The following is a 13,261-nucleotide window of genomic DNA, read 5'->3' as shown; positions in this document are numbered from 1 at the left end:
GTCTTGCTTACAGGCTTCTGAAGGGACATGTTCCTCTTTGGGAAAAAAAATATGAACAATAATGGCTATGTTCAACATCCTACTCTATCAGACCATTAAATCACTTTCTTGCAGTTTTTACCACTTCTTACAATTGTTGCCACTATAAATTTCAAGACAGAGCTTACCCTGATATGGAAGTTACAAAATCATGGCTTGGCCAAGGACTCCCTCTCTGTGGCACACCAGTCTTCAAAGCAGTCCTTCCTGAGAAGAGTAGGGTGAAGAAAAAAGGTGGGAGCAGGAGGAGGAGGCAAAGCCTGACTTCTTTTTCCCCATGTAAGGTACCTCAGCCTGAGCAGAGATATATGCTCAGGACAGTTGTGGCCTCAGCTCTAAGACTAGGCTTTTTCTGTGCAGACACAAAGCACTTACAGCTTTAAAAACATGTATAAATGAATTGAGAGTTAAAAACTACTAGAGAATACTCCATGGGATTATCTGTACCATCAAGACAGGAAAACTTTGCAGATGCTACTGTCTCTCTAGAGGAATAAATGCTTGCATTTTAATATTCTCAGCAGCTGGTTCCTGTTGAATGCCATCAGGATGATTCAGCCACCCACCAGGAACACCAGTAGCAAGTGCACACACAGAGAAATCTGCAAAACTTTCTGCTCCTGATGCCAATGCTGTTACTTTGGCAGAGTCTGCTCTGTATTAGCTATTCTTCATTACTACCAGTAGCAGGTTTAACCTCACCCCAGGACGGTGAAAGAAAAAGAACTAGTCCCTGGGGCTGCTCTAATCAATCCAACTGTCTGCCTCCTATCAGTAGTGCTTCCCACAATCCACATCATTAGCAGCTTACTCTGTGGTTACCTCATTCACTTTCAGCCTCGCCACAAGTAACATATCTTCTGTGAGCTCTCTCTTCAAAATGATGGTTCAGGCAGTCTGATGTCCTTCCCCCTACAGTGGTCAACATCAGATGAAAGGAACATCACCTTATAACATGCTTGGTTTCTGCATGAGGCTCGACTGCAATAGATTACTTCCTCACACTAGCTGATGATCAATTTATGTCTAAAAATATGAGATCTGCTATCTCTCCCCATTAAAAAAAAAAAAAAATCAACCTCAGTGACGTTCTGTCTGTGGTCTGTGGACCACTTCCAGGTGTTTTATGGAGGTGCATCTGTCTAGCAACAATAATGAGGCATTTACTTTTCAAGTGGCAATGCTTCCTGACAGTTGTTGACTGGGTCAAATCACTCAAGGTTTCCTCTGATCCTAATGGGACAAATTTCTGCCTCTTTTGTCTGGCATTTCTTGGAAGTAAACTGTGATGCTAATCCGCAGAACCCTACCTGGAAAGGCCAGAAGATAAAGAAGACTGAACTAAACAGCACAGTCACTCCTGGATGTTGGTGGACCCGTGACTATGGATTCTACATCAGGAAAAAAGTCTTTCAGTTCTAATTTGTGTGATGACTGACAGCCAGAGAGTGAAAATAAACAGCTCAAATGCAAAATAGTGGGAATGTAACAGAGCAGCTGCATCCATCTGGTCAATAACGCCCACTTAGGTTCTCCTCCTTAATACTCCTGCCATTTCATTCAGCTTAATATGGAAGATGCTACAGGTGGACTGCAATGTCGTATCAACATCTACATCATTACAGAGCATCCTAATTTCACCATTATTTGATGTTTTGAAAAAAAAATCATGCCTTCAACGTGGAGATAAATGTTAGCACAGACCAAATCAGTGGTGTTGGCCTTCCAATAGTAACAACCCCAAATATGAGTGCCATACACACAGATAACTCCTCAAATAATCTGTCAAACAAACTAAAGAAATTTAGGTTTATCGCCTGTGCCATGTTGTCCTCATGTGGAAAACAAGCCAAAATAGATAAGTCGGAACTTGTGCATTGGGTAAGTGACAGAAATAGTATGAACATAAGTGTTCACCTGTTAGATCCCTGATGTACCCATACAGCTTGTGACATCTACTGCTGACTGCAATGATATTCATCTTGATTAGAAGTGATACTATCATATTCCTTACTTGCTTTGTTAAGAATATCTTCAAGAAGCTGTGTCATTTACAGAATCCAGAGTGGTCCCTACCATGATCTCACCTTAAATCAATAAAGTTATGGAACCACTACTTGCTCTGTCTTAATGAGTGAAACAGCTAAATGCCATTCAGAGTCATCCATGAGTCTATAGGAATACGGAAAAAAGAGACAGGACGGCAGCAGAAAGTGAGAGAATAAGCTTTCATACCGAACTAAAAATGAAAAAAAAATTAATGAAAATTTCAACTGCTTGCACAGTTTTCTGGTATTTCATCTCATGTGAAAAACGAGAATTAAAATTCACAGAAATTAAAATCACTGAAAAATTGGAATTCATTTAAATTAAACAATAAAAACCAGTGTTTTGCTTTTCTGCCTTGAAAAAAGAATGAGAGGAAGGGGAAAGAGAACAATTTAATTTCTTTTACTTTTCTTTTTTTTTTCCCCCAATCAATATTGAGGTTTTTTTGACCAGGTCTTCCAGTAAGCTATCTCACTGGATGAGATGTGGCAACAAGGATCTGTAACCGATTGTGGTTTCAGGGCTGAGAATGCATTGGATTGTCTTCTCTGCTATTTTAGCCCCAAAGTATATTTTAAATAGCCTTAAAGAGAATGAAAATTCTTCTCATACCAGTGACAGGGAGAAATGGCTTTAGAAAGGACTTTCATGTTTCCAGTAGTTTTCACCTCTTTCTGCTTCTGAGTAATTTTTTCTTTGCTTGCACAAGTGCAACAGGATAGCCTTGTTTGAAAGATTTTAGAATATGACACTTGGTAATCCATCAATCAATGAGAACACCCAAATATGTGTGTCTAGTAAGTGGTGAGTGTCATGGCGTTAACTTCCACACACTTCATTCACATTGGAGACAAGTCAGCCATACAAAACCAGTCTGAAGGGATGTTTTTTTTTTCTTTTCATCTTCTTAAAAGTATGTTATCTTCTTAAAAAAGCTAGTATGAATGATCCAGACTGGCCCCATTTCAGTGCTTGGCCTACAATGGCAACTTAGAAATTATCACTTTTCTCACTCTATTTTCCCAGATTAGGACTACTCATGCATTTCGAAAAGCCAATCAATGTCCTTCAGAAAAATATTTTTTCTTTCTTAATAAAAACCAACCAGACTTTTACCTTGGGCGGAGTATTTTATCAGGTTTTAAGAGGAGAACACTAATACCTTCAAAGCATGAAAAACTCATTACACTGATACTCATTTATCTTGTAGCATCAGTGATGAGCATTACCAGAGCTATTTCACAGGAAAAGGAAGACAGGAGAGGAATGATAGAATATTTGAAGTGAAGACACAAGAATTCTTCATACTGAACTCCACGAAATCCAAAGATAAAGGCAACCTTGCCAAATGTGCCTCATGATTTCCTAACATCTCACAGGCCACGTTGACACCATCTTCTCAGCTGCTCCTGAGATAGGAAACCATCGGCTGGTTTTAGAGTTGTTTGTAGTAATTTGAAGCCAGGGGGTTAAGTGACCTGTTCCAGGCTGCACCAATGAGTGGGCAGCATATGAGGAACATGCCCATATTGTGATGTCCCAGCCACCAGGGCACAGAGAGGTGTTGCTCTGGAGAGGGCTAGAAGGGAAACAATTTGAGAAAACTAACAATACACTTACCCTAATAAAGTTTTACCCTATTCTTTGTTCCTTTGCTGTGAGGGGGGAAAAAAAAAAGAAAAAAAAAAAAAGAAAAGAAAAGCTATGTGTGTCAGAAGACCTTTCTCTCTCTAATTAGGCCTCCCTTTCGTTATGCCCTGAACATTGGAGTTTTAATCCTGAGGACAGAGAGGCCTTGGGCAGAAAATTTGGCCAGTCTTTTTCACAAAGTTTGAATGTGTTCAGACCTTTCAAAACTGTACCAGCCTCTCACTAACCTTCAGATTAAGCAGTGCATTTTCAAAGCCATAATGAGCTAAGCCCGCTGGCCTCCTGTGAGATGGGAAAGTACCCACTGCTTGAGAAGCCCTAGTCCAAAGTACCCATGGTGAATTACTGCTCCTTTTTGTTACACTCTTAACATGCTCTGATATTTCCCCATTTGGTCTGACCTTATTGATCCTGCAGACTACATTTGTTTCTTTTTCCTGTCTTCAATAGCTTTACGATGCTTCTCTTTTTACGTTACTCTCTGTGTCTGTTCTCAAGACCTTTTCTCTTATATTTCCATCTCTTTCCCTCTTTATAACTGGGTCTTTGCCTTTACTCACATATTTCTTTTATTTATGCCTTAAATACTCAGGAAGAAAAAGAAACCTACTCTCTCTGCATATTGTTTCTCTTCTCTATTCACCCACTTCTTCTGCAACCAGTAATTCCTCACCTCTTACTTCAAATTCCACTACTCACCTCCCCATCCACTCAAACCGTATTCTGGGTGTCAAAAAATCACCATCCATCAGCCAGACCAGCAAAGTTTATTAATACCAAGCACGGGGAGAAGATTTCTGACAGTAGAGGGCTCCTTAATACACCAGACAAAGGCATAGCTGAAGTTAAGTCAAATTCAGACTCAAAAGAAGTGAACTAGATTTCAAAATCTTCAGAATAATTCTGTAAAATATGTGGTCATTCCTTATGACTACATATCTCAATTACTTAAAGACTTAAAGATTATCTTTCTGAAACATATGTTCTAGTTCAGCAGAAGCAAAGTGCTTTCAGAAATTCAGTAGGCTTTTTCACATAAAGGAAACTAGTTAGGACTATCAGCAGTACCCTTGCTGTTTGACCATCTTTAGAGATGAAAAGGCAACAGTGTCCAATCTGTCTTGGACTTTGTTTGACGTTGCCTCTGTTATTCCACCTGTTAGCAGATATTGGATAGTTTGAGACAATTCCTTCTCTCTTCAACTACAATGCTATTTCTTCTTGTTTGCAGGGTTACCCCTTCCCAAGCCTGGGCTTCATAGTTCCTTTAAAAATGGTGACTGTGAGGATCTAAATGGATGCATTTCCCTACCACTCATCTGTACACTGAGAGAAAAACAGAGCAACTTTTACTTTTCAAGAGCCTCTCCTCATTTTACAGTTCCAGTCCCTGCCCCAGCTTCTGCTCAGGGCTTTTCCAGACTGCCTCCAAGAAGACTGACCTAGTTCTCCTTGGCTCACTGAGGTCCCCAGAAGCATCACTAAGAACTCAAGATTAATACGTTTTTCCTACTACATGTTCAAAGGACCGTAACAGCCACAGAGCTGTTAGACCCAAGACACATGAAGTTATCAATGACTCAATTTACATTAAATTACCATTTGGATATTTATGTTCTTAATCATATCTATGAGAATATACAGTCATGTCTTAACTAAGTACAACTGACAGATATGGAACCAATCAGCATCGAATACATGGATTTTTCAAGGTCTGTTTAAATTCAGTCTAAACTGTGGGTTTATGGCATCACAAAAATTTACTGAAAAAACATGAGTTAATATTTGTCCAGTTCTTTCACATGAGAAGCACTGTTACTGTTGTCAAAAGTCTACTGTGGGCTTAAGTAGCTGTGAGAATGCAAAACAGTTTAAAATTTGAATAGCTTTCGTAACTAATAGCAAGTAGGCAATATAACAGATGGCGACTTACATGAAAGATAAACCACATCTTAATAACAATAACTTACATTCAGAGGGGTAGTGTTTCTTAGTGCTTAGAGCATGGGACTGCGAAGCAGCATTCCCAAGTTATTCTCCTGGCTCTGCCACCGATTTGCTGTGTACATTTAGAAAAGTCACTCAAACATTTCTGTGCCTCAGTTTCCTCCTCTGCAAAATAGAGATAGTTCTTACAAATATCACCACAGCACTGAGGGAATGAGGTCCAATTTGTTAGATTTTATAATAAGCATTTTGAGACAAATGAAGGTATAGAAGAGAGGTGTTGGTTGTTGTCATTATTCAGTCATTGATCAAATTGCAAAGTGGTTACTTTGCTCAACACTGAGCTAATAAAGCCATCCGTGGAGTGGGAGGTGGCAGCTGCTTAACTATGCTCTATACCCTTATGGTGTGGATCAGGCCAGAAAGTGAATATTGCCTCACACAACTGACACTTCAGAGGGAATTCAAGGAGGCCAAATACAATTGCCTTCATTGAAATTTAGCCAGGGCATTATGCAATCTTTAACAGCGGTCTAAATCTCTATTTTTATATCTCTGATAAAAGGGAGCACCTACAGCTCTCCAGGTTTCTGTCATCATTAGTTGGCACATTACTTCATTTTGATCAGAAATAAGATTGCTTCTCACTCACTGACTTTGCTTTGTGCAGCTCTACAGAGTTTCAGACAAGTCCTCCAAAGCAAGCACCAGAACAGTCTTATGCTGTCTGACATGAGCATAATACAAAATGAATAGGCTGCAAATCAATGTTCCCCTTTGCTTTCTTATATATATCAACTTTTTTTTTTTTTGAGGTATGGATTGAATTTTTAACTATATAAGTAGTAGAGACCACTCAGAGAGGCTCCATTTCTTTCCATGCTTGCCAGACACAGATTTCCTCATGACTTTGGTGAGAATTTCATGAAAATAGAAGTTAAAGAATTGGACCAGGATGTTAAAAATTATTACAGAGAGGAAGATTCCTTGTAGGGTACACCCTGGTGCTTCAGCAATGTGCAGGCAATGCCATAAACTAAAGCCTGAAATCAACTTGCTGGCTTGTCTCATTAGTGGGGAAGGCTGCCTCAGATCAGCTCTGTTTAGCATTCTCCATCTGTATAAGGTTACTGTGGCACTGATAATTTTCTGTGGCTTCTCAAGATCGTGGGGATATATTTCAACAAGCAAAAAAAAAAAAAAAGGCACTATATATATCTATATCTATCTATCTATCTATATATAAAGAACAGTTGATCTCACTGAAGAAGACTCCAGCGTCTTCCTACAAAGAGTTTTCACTGGTATTTCCTGATTCTCCAGCCAAAAAAATCATCACTAAATTCTTTTCTCTGGAAGGATAGAACAAAAATTATTTCTCACACTGGTTTTATGGGATATGTAGTAGAGATTAACAGGTCAAAGAGTTTTAGGTCTCCTATTCAGAGGACTGCCTAAAAAATATTCTATGTACAACTGCTCTCCAGATGGTCAAAACTGAAAAAGCCATCTGAGTAAAAATCAAGTTTTGGAAAGTGCCATGAGAAATTTTAACCAGAGGATGTGGATTCTGCTTGTGCTGGCTTCAGTGGAAATAGAATCACTCTAAATACTAATTATTTTTTTAAAAAACCCTTAAGTTCATAAAAGGAAATGTCTGGAAACTCCATGTTGTTATTTTCAAAAGTGATGAGCTCAAATCACAAAACCTGGATCTGTATGCCTAACAGTGCCAGAAGTTCAGGAGAGTTTGGACCGACAAGGCTGGCTCAGGCAAGTGTTGAGTGTTTTCCCAGGATTTTTTGAAGGCCAATACAAGGGTTTCAAAGAGGAGAGAGGCATGTGCAACATGGCAGAGTCACAAAAAAACATCGCTTGGAATTTCCTGGGTTTTGTGAGATTAAAATTGTAAGTCTAATTAGTTTAAGGAAATTAGCTCTTTATAATTTTCATTTTGTATTGAAGAAATAAGAAAAATTAAAAATAGAATGAGAATGGAAAAATTAATGGGTTTCAGTAATTAGTTAATCAGAAAATGCTCCTGTCTTAGTGTGACTGCCCAACACATTAAAAAAGAAAAAAAAAAAAAAAAGAAAAAAAAAAAAAAAGAAAAAAGTAACCATGACTTTCCTCATATTTTCCAAAACAATATAAGCTTCACCTCTGAGCTTGGAACGACTACTTGACATTTCAACTCAGCTCATTTTTTAGCGGTAAGCCACTGAAATTGGTGTTCAGGTTGAAATACCATCTCACCATAATATTAATACAGACATAGAAAAAATACATACATCCTGGCAAAAATAAACCAGAATTTGTTGCTTCTACTGGCCACATCACATTTACATGAGCTGCATGCTCTAATGAAAAGTTAAATGGAAGGGAAGCCTCTTCTGAAAGCAGACCTTTTCACCAAGTGCTGAACCAGGGATCTCTGACATCTGAAAGCAGCAGGACAACTTATTACACTGTAGGAAAACACATTTCTCTTGACAGTGGTGATCCACTCTGAGGCCTCACAAGCCACACACTGGTACACTAAAGAGACATGTGTTAGACAAGCTGTTTTGTCCCTTGGCTATCACCCTCCTGAGCACTGAGCAGATCTGGATTGAGCTGGCTTAGAAAAAAAGTCAGATGAAAGCAGTGAAGTTAAGCCAAGTCAAAATACAACTTTGGTGCAATTCCACCAAGTCCAAGTTATGCTAACAAAACTTCAGCAGCAGCAAGCCTCTGCCCAGCCCAAGTCACACACTCAAGCATTAGTTGCAGCATTTGGCTTTCACTTTTCCGCACCTTTTAGCTATATTTATTTCACAAGGTAGCTAAGTATGTATTTTATCATTATTTGAGCTTGTAATATCTTTGAAATAGAATAATCTGCTCTGCAGAGATGAAGGCAACAAGTTTGAGGATAACTTTTTTTTTCCTATAAATAAAGATGCTGAGCAACAATACTCTGAAATGGCCAAAAACTTGAAAGAAGTCTTCTACCTCCCACTTATGTAGCTCTCACGCTTCAGCCTTATCATGGGGCTGTTTACTGACTGTCAACTAAATTCATGGGCAACTCCCAGAATGAGCTCACAAATAAATACCCACAGCTAGGACTGTTCAGAGTATTGGAGCACGTGTAGAGTAACAGGGAACATCACGTACTGTGCATGCACAGCAATTTTTAAACACTCTTAACACTTACTCCAAAACCAGATTTCTTCCAACAAAGTTTGTAATTCCTTTCTCAGTACCATGAATGTGCCCAAGCACGAAACATTAAAGTTGGTTTTAAGTTGCTAGAGGAAGAGAGAAAAGGAAATAAGCCTCAAAATGTTGTCTCTGGTGAAAGAGCCTCTTAATCCTCCTTGAAATGACTGGCAAAAACTAAACAAAAAGAAAGAGTGTGCTGTTGACAGTGAAGCAGAGATATTGGTACTTTTCTGAAGGAACTCGAGGCACATACAAATAAAGTTTCAGACTGCTGGAGTCAGCTCAGCTCAGCTCTAGCAACTCCACTAAAGCAAGCGTGCCCTGCAGGCTCCAGAGGGATGCTAGGCTGTGCACATTCTGGGGTGTCTGGTTTCCAACACTGATTCAAGGGGACCACCCTAAATCCTGATGCTCTAGCTCTGTTTTTCATCAACTTTTCCTCAAGAAAACCTGCACTGACTTCAGTGGGAAGTTAGATGAGAAATAAGAAATACCATCAACTAGCAGGGAGACCTCAATTCGGTTCAACACACCTACAGTAAGGCTGAAATGCAGTTGTTTCTGGATTATTAACAGAAAAACCTCTGGTCTGTATTTGCCTCACTTACAAGATTGCTCTTGTACACTGGCCTAAGTATACACCAAGAAGAAATGCTAAAATTCAGAGCTCTTCAGCTGTGCTAATGAATATCAGCACGAAATGTATATAAATTGCGTGTACAAAATATGCCCATACTTTCCCTGGAGCGTGGCGGTCGGCCCGCACGCAGCCAGCTGCTCAACAGCACAAGTTGGTGGAAGGACTGACTGGCCAAAGCATCTACTTTTGACAGAAAGTATCAGTAACTCCTTTGTGTCTCCACAGTGCAAACAGGATTTCGGCTTTGCTAATCTTACCAAATTTGGATGAATAAAACACCAAGTTCCATAAAAATACAGCAGTAATTACAGAGGGAGCAAAGTTGTGTAAAAAGCTCATTTTCTGGTTTGCTTGACAAAGTATATTATGATTCAGGTTGCATAAAACTGAACAAAAAATGAACAAAAACCCGAACATTTTAAATTCTTCCTAAAAAAACTAAATCTCCCCTCTTTCAAAATCTATCATTTATGAATGTTTTACAGATTCCACCTCCCGTCTTTTTCCTTTACAAATAAATTCTTAACAATTCTCAAAATAAATCCTTACTTTACAAAGAGAAATTAAAATATTCCATAGCAAAGTATCAAAACAAAACATTACCTCTCTTTTGGAAAGACGGACTTTTTCCTCGCAACAATTTAATACGTTTGGTATCAATTCACTGTTTCTGTTGACGTGACTTAGCATTTTCAGGCAAAAAAGTTTTGCAACAGTGTTTATCTAAATAATGTAGTGCTACAGACAGCACAAATAGGGAAAAAAAAAAATCTCATCTCCCTTAACTAAAATGTGATTCGGTATCAGAAATGGATATCAGAAATGCTGCCATAAGGCTACTTGGCTACACACCTCCGATTGTTAGCTGCTGTCTGGCTCCCCTCATCCTATTAGTAGGCACCAGCATTCTGGTTCAGGAAACTTTTATGGGTGGCGTGCACAAAGAGCGTCTAATTTCTACCTCGCACTTCATCCTCTCTTCCTTCAGCACAATGTTTCATTTTCTTACAGCCTTAACTTCCCCCGTTTGCTCACCTAAATGCAGAAAAGCCCAGCACAGGAATTGCTGCCTGACAGTTTTTCAAACTCGGTGTGAAGAAGGTGCCCAAATGAAATAAATAAATAAACAGAGGAAAGTTTATGAAAGTGAAACAAATGGCAAGAAGCAGCAGGAGCAGCTGCAGGCAGCTCTGCACTTCTGCTTAGACTGATACAGGTGTATCCCAACTTCACCCACTCAGGCAGGAGAGACAGAAAGACATGCTTGAGTATATACGGACACACTGAGAAGTGCCAGGGCAAAGAAAGAAGTAAAAGAGAGAAATAAAACCCAAAGGTGTTATTTATTTTTACAACTTGACAATGAACTTCAATTTTGGCAGAGGATTAAAAACAGTCCTGGGAAATGATTAAGTTTTTTTTTTTTTTTTCTTTTCTATAAAGCTTCAGCACAAAAAGAGAGATTATAAAGGGGATATGCTCACACAGGCAAATATAAAATAGGGGGGACTGAGGAGAAGGAAATGAAAGGAAAAGAAAACAAACAGCCTCCTAACAGGCCCATACTGCTAACGGGAGGCCAAATAAAGAGTCATATGATATCTGATAGTGCAGGACACGTCGCCAGGAGCTGGAGCGGATTGCCTGCAGGAAGAAAGAGCCAGTGTGTTACTGCTCAAAGAGCTTTTCTTTCCCCTTTTTTTAATTTTTTTTCCCCCTCTTTCTCTTTTCTCCTGTACTGTGAATGTGCTACTCTCAGGTCAGCTCCACGGAGTCCCCGAAAGACAGCTACCGTCTTTCTTCCTACTTCTGGATGCAGTGACAGCCACTGGAAGATGCCTTCTAGTTGAGACTGAGGGGGCTAAATCTAGGTTTCAGCTCTGTTCTGTCCTCTCTCTTCTGTCACCACCTCCAAGGTTGCAGATATGAAATACTCACAAAAGGATGTTAGATTTAAAAAAAAAAAATCAAGGGGGAGTGGGGGAGAATAAAAAAGATTCAGGTAGAAAAAAAATTAGACTGTTTATCCTATGGAAAACTTCAAAGATCAAGTCCCCTTTCTGTGCTCTTTTGCTTACTTTTCCTGTGATTTTTTTCCCTCCCTTTTCAGAGAGAGCAAGGGAGAAATGTCACAGAAAACATTCAGACCATGAAAAACATCAGGAACTGGGAAAACTCTCTGGAGGAATGAGGAAAGCAAGGATTTTAGGTAAAAGACAGGCATTTGTAATTTGCCAAAAGTTGTTCTATTTGTTATGTTTGCCAAGAGAACGACTAACTCTTTTTGGTGGTCCATCCCTCTTGGCCAAGCCTTTTACATTAAACTGGGAAGCCCACAAAGTACTTTCGACTGGGCACCACTATTGCTGTTACCTGTGCAAAGGCAGAGCATCTGGGTGACCTGCAGTGAAGGAACTTAGTCTCTGAGCAGGGCACTTCAGGCCACGATAACCCCCCAACTTCTGCTGGGAAAGCTGTGCCCACCACAGCTTTGGAGAGGGAAGAGTCCCAGCTAACAAAGCTGGAGGGTTACAAGCCCCCAGATTGGATACTGGCATGAAAACAAAACTGTGTTTTAACTGGTGGTTTCACTTGTCGTGGACAGTTTCCCTTCACTTCTGCAAAGGATGGGCTGTATCCTGCAGGACGTTTTGCCACTGTAGGGTAGTGGGATTTCTAAAGCAGCAAAAGCAGAGCCCAAGAATGGATTTTTCCCCTCTTCATCATATAAGATGTAAATGGACTGATTCTCTGTGTACCCTTACACAATGCACAGGTGTTGCTTAAAAACAGTGGCACGAATACATATGCAATACCTATGTAGCTGTAACAGACAACCTCTCCTGAGGGAAGCCTGCAGCAGGAAAATAAAAATCAAGGTATTGCAGTAACAGTGCTCTGCATCCAGAAACAATCGTCGTAACTCTATAATAATTTGATACAGATCTGTGTATAAATTGCTTATGGTTTTTAGGGGGGATATAATATCAAAACCAAGAGTTTCCTCTCTTGTTTTCTGTACCTCTGCTATATGATGCTGTTCTTAGACTGGCAAATTGTCAAAGGCAGGAAAATACAAATCAATAAAGGAATGAAAGCAGAATTTGGGTAAAGAAAGCACTTCCTCAAGCTACTGAATTTGCAACAGTATATATTCTCAAACATCCTAACCACTGTTCAGGAGAAACTGTAAAGAAGATGTCTTGTATGCTATATACTATATAGCAATAAAATTCAAATCTAAACACCTCCCTAAATGTGATGCGCTATTCCCTTCTCTATTGCATGTGCCTTTTTCACGTACAAATAGACAAAGAGTGTATCTAGAAGAAATACATTCAGAAGAACAAAAAATCTACAGTGCAAAGAGGTCTATCCAGAAACCCTCAATCTGGGGCTCGACTAAAGAACTAAACTCAGAAGGTGAAATGGAGCCATTTGAGAGAGGGTCCCACCAAACAGGAGGAACAAGCAAACAAACAAATAAACAAAAAAATCCCTGAGCTCCGACTAATCATTTGAGCTGCCAGTGAGAGGTGACTTTTAGACAGATGGTCAGGGAAAAGCTGGGTCCGTGGACACAGACGTTAGTGCCCCATCTGTATTTTAGGATCCTAGCTTCAACAAGCCATTACCAACTTTTTTTCTAAGTGACAGAAAGTGAAAGATTTCTGTTCCCACTCATTCGTTTCTTTTCTACCATAACCACCCCAATTCCCTCCTTTTTTT

General features: G+C 39.5%; 1 protein-coding gene across 19 annotated transcripts in view; it reads right to left on the bottom strand.

Moving 5' to 3' along the window:
- Positions 1-13,261, bottom strand: part of ZBTB20 (zinc finger and BTB domain containing 20) — a 475,348-nt gene that overhangs the window by 101,986 nt on the left and 360,101 nt on the right. Inside the window, exon 7 of one of the 19 annotated variants that reach the window (XR_007903183.1) lies at positions 868-951. The exons of the other annotated variants lie outside the window; for them this stretch is intronic. The gene's annotated coding sequence lies outside the window, so the exon portion shown is untranslated. Of the gene's footprint in view, positions 1-867; positions 952-13,261 lie in introns of those variants that run through there. 19 annotated transcript variants of the gene reach the window in all.

The sequence above is a fragment of the Manacus candei genome, unplaced genomic scaffold, assembly GCF_025592945.1.
Source record: "Manacus candei isolate 608988 ecotype Guabito, Panama unplaced genomic scaffold, ASM2559294v1 h1tg000014l, whole genome shotgun sequence".
Lineage (NCBI taxonomy): Eukaryota > Metazoa > Chordata > Aves > Passeriformes > Pipridae > Manacus > Manacus candei.
This window is presented reverse-complemented; position numbering and strand designations above follow the sequence as displayed.